General features: G+C 35.6%; 1 non-coding gene across 1 annotated transcript; it reads right to left on the reverse strand.

Moving 5' to 3' along the window:
* Positions 1-4,787: 4,787 nt before the first annotated feature.
* Positions 4,788-4,869, reverse strand: Trnas-uga. Its single transcript has one exon. It is a non-coding gene; the product is annotated as a tRNA-Ser (tRNA).
* Between the last annotated feature and the right edge of the window lie 7,198 nt (positions 4,870-12,067).

The raw sequence follows: 12,067 nt of genomic DNA on the forward strand, positions 1-12,067 counted from the left end.
TTTGCAAAAACTACTAGTTGATTCTGGTTAATTTTTGACACAAGTAAAGTTCTAATGGTATGTAAGGTTTAGAAAAAAAAATACGAAAATTTACGTGCAGCCTTTTGCAGTAGAGGGGTTCAAAATTTTAAAATAATTTTACTAACTTTTTAGGTGTGAAAAAAAATACTATTCGATAGATTTCCTAAAGATTAACAATAAATCCTTTATAAGTTTTGTACAAAAATGATGCTTTAAGGCGAAAAAAAATAATTACGAAAATTGTATGAGTATAATATAATTATATAAAACGAGTCCTTAAAAACCAACAATACTTATATGTATTTACAAACATGGATAGCAAAAACATAATTAAACTAAAATAACTACTGACTAAACTATTGTAATTATAATAAAATAATAATTGTTAACACATTAATAACTCAAACAATTTCAAATGAAACTTATAAATAAACAATAATAGATAATAATCAATTAAACCAACGCGCTTTACAAACATAGTGGATTTCCAATGCTATTATCGCCTTGTAATGACACAACTTCACTTTCTTCGTAATCTTCTGATAAAAGAGGTCTTTCAAGCAACAGGTCGACTGTTTCTGGATAAAATTCTTGGTGTTTAACTTTGGACGAATGTGAGACAAATATGGATCAGAGCTTATTAAAAATAGTAACGGTTGTGTCTGATACTCCATCTTCATCAACATGCAGTATATGCATATCAAAGCCAAGTGAAATGAATAAGCTCGATGTGATTTTGAATAAACCTTTAAGAGAAAATATACTTCAATATGGTTTATCGTCTCTTCACATGTGGATTCGATGCATGGAATGTATTTTATATATATCTTATAATATGGACTTTAAAATGTGGTCAGCACGAGATGAAAACAAAATTCTTAAAAAAGCAAAAAAGGATGCCACACAACATGAGTTTAAAGAGCAAACTGGAATATTGATTGATATTGTCAAACAAGGACATGGAACTACTAACGATGGTAACACTGCTAGAAGATTTTTTCGGGACTTTAGGACAACATCTGAAATAACGAAAATAGATATAGCTTTAATAAAGAGATTATACGTTGTATTGCAGACAGTTTCTTCTGGGAAGCTTATCAATATAGATCAGTTTCGAAATTATTCTAGGGAAACTGCAGAGCTGTAGGTAAAGCTTTATCCGTGGTACTACATGCCTGCAAGTGTTCACAAAATCCTTATACATGGTGCTGATATTTGTAAGCATTTTGGCTTTATTCCAATTGGCTATTTGAGTGAAGAAGCTTCAGAAGCAAGGAATAAAGGATTTAGAAATACTAGAGAGATGCATACTAAAAAGACGAGTCGAGCAGAAACTAAAGAAGATTTGTTGCACAACTTTTTAATAAGCTTTGATCCATATTTGTCTCACATTCGTCCAAAGTTGTCTAAAAATAAACACCAAGAATTTCATCCAGGCACAGTCGACCTGTTGCTTGAAAGACCTCTTTTATCAGCTGAAGATTACGAAGAAAGTGAAGTTGTGTCATTACAAGGCGATGATAGCATTGGAGATCCACTATGTTTGTAAAGCGCGTTGCTTTAATTGATTATTATTTATTATTGTTTATTTATAAGTTTCATTTGAAATTGTTTGAGTTATTAGTGTGTAACAATTTTTATTTTATTATAATTACAATAGTTTAGTCGGCAGTTAATTTTAGTTTAATTTTGTTTTTGCTATCCATGTTTGTAAAAACAAATAAGTATTGTTGCTTTTTAAGGACTCGTTTTATATACATATATTATACCCATACAATTTTCGTAATTATTTTTTTTCGCCTTAAAACATCATTTTTGTACAAAATTTATAAAGGATTTATTGTTACTCTTTAGGAAATCTATCAAATTGTATTTTTTTTCCACACCTAAAAGGTTAGTAAAATTATTTCAAAATTTTGAACCCCTCTACTGCAAAAGGCTGCACGTAAATTTTCGTTTTTTTTTTCTAAACCTTACATACCATTAGAACTTTACTTGTTTCAAAAATGAACCAGAATGACCTAGTAGTTTTTGCAAAAAATCTATTTATAAATTCCGTCCTATACAACATTTTAGTAATTATTTTTTTCCACCTTAAAAAATACATTTTTATAAAAAACTTAATAAGGATTTAATGTTACTCTTTAGGAAATCTTTCGAATAGTATTTTTTCCACACCTAAAAAGTTAGTAAAATTATTTGAAAATTTTGAACCCCTCTACTGCAAAAGGCTGCACGTAAATTTTCGTAATTTTTTTCTAAACCTTATATTCCACTAGAACTTTACTTGTTTCAAAAATGAACCAGAATGACTTCGTAGTTTTTGCAAAAAATCTATTTATAGATTCTTTCCCATACAACATTTTCGTAATTATTTTTTTTCACCTTAAATACACATTTTTATAAAAAACTTAATAAGGATTTATTGTTACTTCTCTTAAAATCTATCGGATGGTATTTTTTTCCACACCAAAATCGAACTTTTTTGCGAATGTCCACTATTTAGCGATTTCGGACCACTGTGTGCCGTGGCCGGTCCGCTATTTTATGTTCCGGTTCTCCGAGGTACATAAACTGTCAAAGTGTCGTATTATAGGGATGTTGAAATTGAAAGAAAATAATATCGGTCTCGATATATCGCGAAAAAAATATCGATATATCGGTCAAAATTTTCGACCCATTTGCTTTTTTTAAAATTAATTTATAGTCCGTCAAAAAAGTGAAGAAATTTAAAAAAGTTTGTCCTTGGATCGGTACGTTTATATTTTTACTAAAATTTTTGTTATTTTACCGATGGCTTGACTTCGTATGTGCTAATTTAGTTAATAATTAGACAATACATAAGATTTGTGATAGAATAGAATATAACATGGCTTGATTTTCGATATTTAATCAACATAGAAATTAGTAGATTTGACGTTTAGTGATGTACTTTTTTATCGAATTTAAAAAATATAAGGTGAAGAATCTGATCGTTTATTTAAAAGATTTTAACCTTAATAGCTCACTTATAACATCTTACTTATCGATATCCTCGACAAATATCAACCGAGTGTCCCATCACTATAGGCCGCCATGTTTAGTTCTTGGCAATATGGCGCCGGCCACACTTTTTTGTAGTTATGTCGCTTCCATCTGTTTCCTTATTCATTGGAAAACATGCTTGTTGACTTGTCAAATAAGATAAGACAGAATAATGATCAAAAACATCAGTCTTGAGCCACAGAGTACTTTATTATATACTGGAATCTTGAGCTAAAGGACTATGAAAATGTACCAATAATAAAGTTATAATTTGAGGATACATCAGCCCCGGATCTTCAATTTTTTTCAGGCGGGGCAAAAACTGAAAAATGGCACCCCCCACGGGCGTATATATAGCTTTGATAAGCGGGCGGGGGGGGGGGGGGGGGGGGGGGGGGGGTCTCCTAACGTAAAAAAGCGGCCAAGTGCGAGAGTTGGACTCGACCATGAAGGGTTCTGCAGCAGCCTAAATACCTACTACCACAGTACCTTTATCATCCATAATATAATTTCAGCTATCAATATTATGTAGGATATATAATATAATTAACAGGATAGGGTTTAAAAGCGTGCGAGAGCCGGGTGCGTATTTTGAACTATGCCTACGCGCCTCGCGAATAATAAATGTTCGTGCAGCACGTCTCACTCCGCAGTCCGCGCTCAGGGTATCGGTCAAGTTGATATGGCCATGAAATTACTGTACTTGTGCTATTATATATTTTATTACGTGGTCAATGATGAGTTGTCCATTTGTCCGTGAAGTATGAATTTGGCCGCCCCCTGAATTTGCCGCCCGGGGCACAGACCCCGGCTTGCCCCCCCCCTAGATCCGGGGCTGGGATACATATTGTTATTTTAAGGGAAGTGATGATGATGATGATATTATGGGATATTCTGCATAGTAGCAATTTAAAGTACCTTTGCTTCTTTAAACAGCGCTGAAATTCTCAAACATGTATTATAAGGAGTACGAGGTTCTGTTCGGCACCTTCAGAACCGTGGTCCGTGGTACTACTTTTTGGTAGCATTTGATCAAAATGTATCACAAAAAACTAAAATATCTACAGCCGAACATATAACCTCCACCTATTGAAGTCGGTTAAAAAGTAGAATATTTGAGGTTATATATTTTCTTTTTAGGTACTGGAACCTAGCGTTTTACACATTTCCACCGGTTTCCATTTTGAGTGCCTGCGCGGCGTCGGCACTCGGCAGCCGTTGTTTTATATCTCGGCTGCCAGCAGTATACTTACCGCCGGTTCCCAATACTGGTATTTTTGGAAGCCGGCGTCGGCAGCGGAGGCACTCCCTAATAATATTATTACTATTTAAAACGCCTTAAAAAATCAAAAAGCAATGTTTTTACGCCACTTGTACGCAAGATTAGCGGCAAAAAAACAATGCATCATTAAAAAAAGGTACATAAGTACATGAGAAATTGATTTAAGTATATATAGGCAGTTGACGGACTTACGTCATTTAGTTGAGTTATGTCAATTCAATAGAAATCGTGACCTATGGCTGAGTAGACAGAAGTTAGGTATGTCTATTGTGCCTATCGGTTGGTTCGGCCATCTGCATAATATGAATTAACTTCTCTGATAGTACAAGGCACTACTAAGTACTACTACATTAAGCTGCCTAGTTCCTAATCGCGTCATTTATGTTGTTAAAGATAAACTTAAAGCCATAGTAAGGCCTCGCCATACCAAAATAAGTTGTAACCATGACGCTCAAAAAGACGCTGAGGACAGGATTCGAACCTGCGCGGGTAGAACCCATTGGATTTCAAGTCCAACTCCTTAACCACTCGGACACCTCAGCTGGTGACGAGCGCTGCAAATTGGCACATCACGTTGCTTCTAATTTTTTGTCTATAGGGTAATTTTGATAACTGTTAAGACTAGCTGCCACACTCAAGTGGAACATGTATGATGTAATTAATTCAAAATTTTGACATAGGCCCCATACATTATCTGCCAAACTCTTCATTAAATGTTTAAATTGAAGTTTAATCACAATTAAGTCTCTGAGTACGGCGGTAGGTTTTTTTTAATTTAGCGAGCATTAATAAAAAAAAAAATTAAATTAGTAACTTGTAAAATAACCGACTTACCAGGTATGTCTACAGCGTTGAGTGTACACTAGATATTGGCTAGTGCAGACTGTAGATACTAACTAGGGCATAGCTGTAAGACTTTATTTCATTCATGGACCTTCTGACGATACTTAATCATGATTTGGACCAAATGAGAATGCGCTTACAATTTACGTTGTTATTTTAAGTAACACTCGATTAGAAAGAAATTATCTGCTTTTTTAAACCACTTTCTACAGGTAAAGGATGCAAGAAGACGTGGACAGGAAAATGGTCAAGTTCTCTGAAGTGTGTGAGTCAGACGAGGATGCTGCAAGGGTGTCGAGTGGCCAACGCGCACCGGTCTGTTCTTGGAAGCTCTCAAGTTGCAAAATTGGTTAAACGGTATTAATTTGTTTGACTAGACGTATGTGCTAGGTTACTATAGATATTATTCGCGCAGAAAGTTGTCCGGATATTATTCGCGCAGAAAGTTGTCATTTTGGCGAAATAAAACCTATGTAATTTTCCCGAATTATAAATTTAATAAGCTTTGAAGCCGAATTTAAACACTTACCCCCTTACTAATAAACGTTATATAAGCTTTGAATAGTTATACAGTGTTTTGTTCCTGTCACACAAGTGACATTTTTAATTGGATTGAAGAAGACAAAACACTGTATAACTATTCAAAGCTTATACAGCGTTTATTAGTTAGGGGGATAAACTATTTTGATGGCAGTGGAAAGCCACAGCCATCAAAATCGGTTCATATTGGCGGTTTCGACATGAAAACGTAACAGACCGACAAATTTCTAATATTAGTATATAATATTAGATAAAGTTAATTAATATCAGCTATTAAGTGACCACTACCACAGAATAGATAATAGTACACTACTACTGACTTCGGAGCTAAAAATACAAAAGCATTTATTTGCCATACTCTTCTCTACTTCTTATATCTACGAGTATATTTGTAGTGGCAAACGAGTGATGATGATTATTACGAGTATCAATAGAATGACTGGTTTAGCCTTTACTTAAAGTGTAGTTCCTCTTACTGAGCTACGGTTTGGCTTACAGACTACAGTATCAGTTAGTACTCTGATACCTTTTGGTTTGGTCCTAATGCTCACTGCTCAGGGAGAGTAGTCGGCACGGTGGGTCAATGTTTGACGTCACGATCGTAAACAAATTATGGATTTGAATCGTAATTCATTACTTTGTAATTTCATTCAACATGTTATTCGATTGGTATATTGCTTTTAACAATCAAATGAAATGGGGATTCCCCCTTGGTTTACGCAAATAAAGACTTATTAACATAATAACAAAATGATTACAAAACTATATTGAATACAATGATGTAGAAAAACACTTTAAAATTATTTTTAGTAAACAATTTTTCAGTATTTCAAATACTGAAACGTAATATTATGAATATCCAGATATTGTTAAAAACTATATTTTTTAACCGCACCAGCATAATTTTATCTTGAAGTATTTTCAACTATTTTTATGGGATTACATTAGTGGCTCGTGAGCTAGCAGATAACAACATTACAGCTAGGACGTAACACCACTACAATGTATTACGCGAAGAAAGTAAAAATACGTAAATGTTTACGATGAAAACGATCGTTAAAACTTAAAAGTATAATAAAAGGTATATGTAGCCCACAAAAGACAAAACTTGAAATGCTACCATTACTGTTATTTTTACAATTTATATCAAAACTGTGAGGATATTCGTGGAAAACTTCTGAATGATTTCCATGAAACTAGCATTACTGATCGTAATATCAGGACGAGAACATCAAAACACACAACAACACAAGTTGTTTCATAAAAATGTCATCCGTATTCAATTCAAATATCAATACGCACCGTATTGATATTTGAATTATTGTTAAAAGACATGCGTGCATGTCAGTACTTAGTATTTAAATAGTTACTAATATCATCAGCACTGCTGTGTCAGCTTATAATCAACACGCTTGTCAAAGTTGTCAAGTTAGCGAAGCCACATTGCTCCCTTGTGTTGCGGTGCGGTGCGAGTTGCGACGTCGCGCGTCGGCCGTTTGCCACCGTGACATAATATTGTGTAAAACTTGATAACACCCACAATTCCGTTGCGCAAAAATTCGTTTATCCTATATCTTGTCCCACAACTCTATATCGGTACGGCAATTTAAGCGTGAGTGGTAATAGACAGACAAACTAACGCATTTATATTATTTATATATTTCCGTTGTCTGGTACCCGTAACACAAGTCCTTCGGTACTTAGCACGGGGCCACACTGACGTGGTGTGAAGCGTCCATAGATATTATTATTTACATTCTGAATGTCGGAGCGTCACCAGTCACCACTCACCACTGCGGCAACCCAAAACGCATCGCATGAAATTTAACCTCTCTCCAGCTTGTCTGTACAACCTGCCGACTGTGCGAAATCCGAGCCGCTCGATGTTTGGCAACTTGCTTTTTTACTAGTAGTATAGTTTTATAGGCCCGCCTGCAGTTTATTGAGTATGCACTTTTTCATGTAATAAATTGGCAAATCCATCAAATATTCGGATCGGAGATTTAAAATTTTTAAATATAAATGATTTAAATAATTCCCTATTCAACCTTAAACAAAGATTTAAATGTTGTACCGTTAGAGACAGCGATCGTTTGGGATTTTCAAGCTTCCACTTTTTTTTAAGGAAAAAATATGACGCGTGAAATTAGGCGCAAGTAAATACAGTAGGCTGCTTACTTGAAGCAGGTTAAGTACTGACTACTGAGTACGGATCACCTGCAACACCGGAGATATGTGACTTCTTTAGTGTAGCATGTGAAGCTCCTTTAATTAAAATATCGGACTGGGCTCATAATTTCATACAAATGTTGACATTTCATAATAATGTTAAGTTTTGCATTCTTTAGTCTTAAAAATACAGAACACTGATCACTTATAGCTTTTAACCGAAAAAACCTAGGTCAAAGTCCGTTCAGAGATTACAATACAATGCCATGGAAAAATATGCCAAACATAAAACACGCATACAGAAGTACATCGCAGGCCAGTTATGTTGGGAGCTTCCTGCGGCACTCAGAGACGAATATTAATTAGAATAATTAGTTTATTGTAATCAAATGGAAATGTTGACATAATATGCCCGTTTAATTTATCTAAAATAAATATTTAGGTTAGGTAATTGATATTCGTCTCTGAGTGCGGCAATTAGGGCCAACCCACACGTACAACAACCACACGACAACCACAACCACACCGTCGGTTCGGGTTTTCGGGCGTGTATTTCGTATTGTAAATGAACTGGACTATTCACATGTACCAAATTTTGCAGTCGTCGTCGACCACTTGTGTGATACCGACCACATCGCAACCACAAGCGAACTAGTGGCCGACCACATCGCAACCACAACGTTGCGTCGATGCGATGACATTGCACGCACACCGCCCGCGCTCTTCCCCCTCTCCGTTTCATTGACTTTCGTACGTAACCACATCGCAACTACTGGTGACGACGCAACCACGTCGACATTTTGTTGGTACCACAACGCAACTACAAAAAGCTGCAGCGACACCATTTTCACCGTTGCGACGTGGTGTGGTACGTATGGGTTGGCCCTTAGTGCTCATGATGATGCGTGGTGGTCGTGCGCAGGCGCAGGTCGGGAGCGGTGAGTCAGTTCCCGGTGACGTCAGGGCGTTGCGGAGTGCGTCAGCGAGTCTGTGTGCTCGCCGCCGCCATTACGTATTCACGGTACATAGCAGACAAGTGGTGCCATATAAGTCGTTTATACTGGATCTTATCAGGAATCAACGGACAACTTATATTTGCTTTTACCGATGTCTGATTGCTCTATAAGAATTAATTCAGACCGCAACTACTACAACGATTTGACTAAGTATAATAAAACTGTCATATTCACATAAAAAATAGAAATTCGTCTACGCATCGCGTTGCTGTCTGAATTGACCGTAAGCCAATAGCCGTAATAAATTGAAATTGCATATTATTATTTTCAAAATAAATTTCGAGATTTTAAGATACTCAACTCATAAGATGCTAAACAAAGCTATAACATAACAATAATTATTCTGGCAATGTTGAATAATATCCTACTAATATTATAAAGCGGAAAGTATGTGAGTTTGTGAGTGTGTGAGTTTGTATGTTTGTTACTTCTTCACGCTTCAACGGCTGAACCGATTTCGACAAAATTTTTCAAGAAGGTAGCTGACATCCTGGATTAACACATAGACTACATTTTTAATCGACTTTCAAAATGGAGGAGATGTTATGTTCGTTTTCATTTGATTTCTTTGTTCTTTTATTGACAGACTTTCACCCTGTCTCTTGCTTGGGGGGGCTGCGCGCCCCAAACCCCCCCACCTCCTGGAACTGTTGCTTTTAGCGAAATTATATCGCGTCGTTAGTGCTGAGTTTTAATTATCCTCTTTAGAAACAAACCAAGTAATTAATTATAAAAGTGAATTTATTCTAACCTGAACTAAACATACGTATTTCGAGTGTCATTTGATTAATAGGCTTTCGCCCTGTCTCCTGCTTTGGGGGGGCTGGGCCCCCCCAAAACCCCCCCCTCCTGGAACTGTTGCTTTTAACGAAATGATATCGCGTCGTTAGTGCTGAGTTTTAATTATCCTTTTTAGAAACAAACCAAGTAATTAATTATAAAAGTGAATTTATTTTAACCTGAACTAAACATACGGATTTCGAGTGTCATTTGAATAATTAATAGGCTTTCGCCCCGTCTTCTGCTTGGAGGGGCTACGCCAGACTAACTAAACATACAGATTTCGAGTGTCATATGATTAATAGGCTTTCGTCCCGTCTCCTACGTTTAACTGCGCTGCAGCCTCAAAAAGATTGGAAACTCCTGATGCACTAGAATATAGCCTTCCTGGGTAAATGGGTTCAGAATTTTTTTTATTGGATCAGCAGGTAATAAGATTAGCGCGTTTAAACAAACAAACTCTTCAGCTTTATAATATAAGTATAGATGTGCCGCCCGTTCGTCCCGTCCTCCGTCTCACAGTCCTTTACACTGCGAAATGTTGGAAATCGTTTCACAGACAGCGAAGTTAATCATAAATTATTAAAAAAAAACACATCTGAGCATAAAATATATTTTTTTATCTCCTTCAATTTGGAAGTCGGTTAAAAACAATAGCATATGACAGGATAATCAACTTCCATCTCTCAGTCATCAAAAATTTATGTTTCCGAATTTCGATGATCAAACTTAATTCATTTTGTCTCTAATTTCCAATAACTATTTACCTATTAAAACACAATTTAGTTTACCTAATAAATCGCGGGTAACACCGCGGGGCACAGCTAGTAAATTATAAGTTCGTAATTAGGTCAGGCGTAGCGCGCCGTAGACCCGCGTAGCGCAGCGTAGAGCGGCGTAGCACCGCGTAGCACCAACAAACGAATTTTTTTATATTAACTAGCTGTGCCCCGCGGTGTTACCCACGATTTATTAAGTAAACTAAATTGTGTATTAATAGGTAAATAGTTATTGGTAATTAGAGACAAAATGAATTGTGTTTGATCATCGGAATCATCAATTTTTGATGACTGAGGGATGGAAGTTAATGGGGAGGTTGGGGGCGGGCAGCCCCCCCAAGCAGAAACCGGGGCGAAAGCCTATTAATCAAATGACACTCGAAATCCGTATGTTTAGTTTAGGTTAGAATAAATTCACTTTTATAATTAATTTTAATTATCATTTTTTTGTAAAAAAGGATAATTAAAAGTAAGCACTAACGACGCGATACCATTTCGTTAAAAGCAACAGTTGTAGGAGGGGGGGGGGGGGGGTTTGGGAGGGCGCACGGCTTTACACAATGTATCATTAAGTAATGTGGCTCCTCGTTTTCAGATTAACACAAAGATAACAATAACCAATATTATATTATAATGATGATGATGTATAATAGGGAACATGCAAATAGAATATTTATGGAAATTTTGCTATTAAAATGTTAAATTATAATTATTTAACATTTTAATAGCAAAATTTATCAAATTATAATTATTAAATAAATATAAAAAAGGGCCACTGCAAGGTTAATATGTTATAAAATATAGTTTTTTTTTACAAAAATTACGAATTAAAAGTAACTTGAAACGGAACGGATTTCAAAACACCAATCAGCGTTCAGTGACGTCACACATGCTATTGCAATCCATTTAGCCTTAAAAATGATCAAAATGCCTCCATTTTGAGCGCTCTGATCGTTTTTAACGCTAAATGGAACGCGGGGCATGACAGTAGTGACGTCATACAGACTATATTATACATCCGTTTTGGCGCCAAAATGTAAATTGTCAATTTTAAACCGCATTTTTTGCAGTAAATCCCAGTATTTTAATTTTTTAACATACTTGTGGAGATGTGGTCTATTCTACATGGAATTCTTAAAAAAATACATAAATATCGCATCTTCCCTATTGAACAAATCGATATTTGTCGTGAAACTGTCAATCAGTTCCCGTGCACGTGCGGTATTCTGCGGAGTTGACAGAAACATAATATTATGTTGTATATTGCCTGCAATAACATATTACACTTACACATTGGTGTTACCCAGTTAATGTGTTGCTTGGTTTGCTAGTTTTTGGTCATTTTAGGGTTCCATAGCCAAATAGAATTACCCTGACTTTTGTAATGTATTATGTGCGACATAATATTATTATGTATTCACATGTTTACTCGTATTTTACATTATATTACAAAGTATTTTCCTCTAAAATACACGTCATAAAAGTTTATAGCTTACGAGAAAAATATAATAAAATAGAGTGTGATAAGCTGTCTTTTCTGCATAAATTATTATCAACACTTCTAGAAAATGTTCTCGAATCTTCGTGGTCTGAAAATTATTTTTAGGTTATCA

Source organism: Aricia agestis, chromosome 11, assembly GCF_905147365.1.
Source record: "Aricia agestis chromosome 11, ilAriAges1.1, whole genome shotgun sequence".
Taxonomy (NCBI): domain Eukaryota; kingdom Metazoa; phylum Arthropoda; class Insecta; order Lepidoptera; family Lycaenidae; genus Aricia; species Aricia agestis.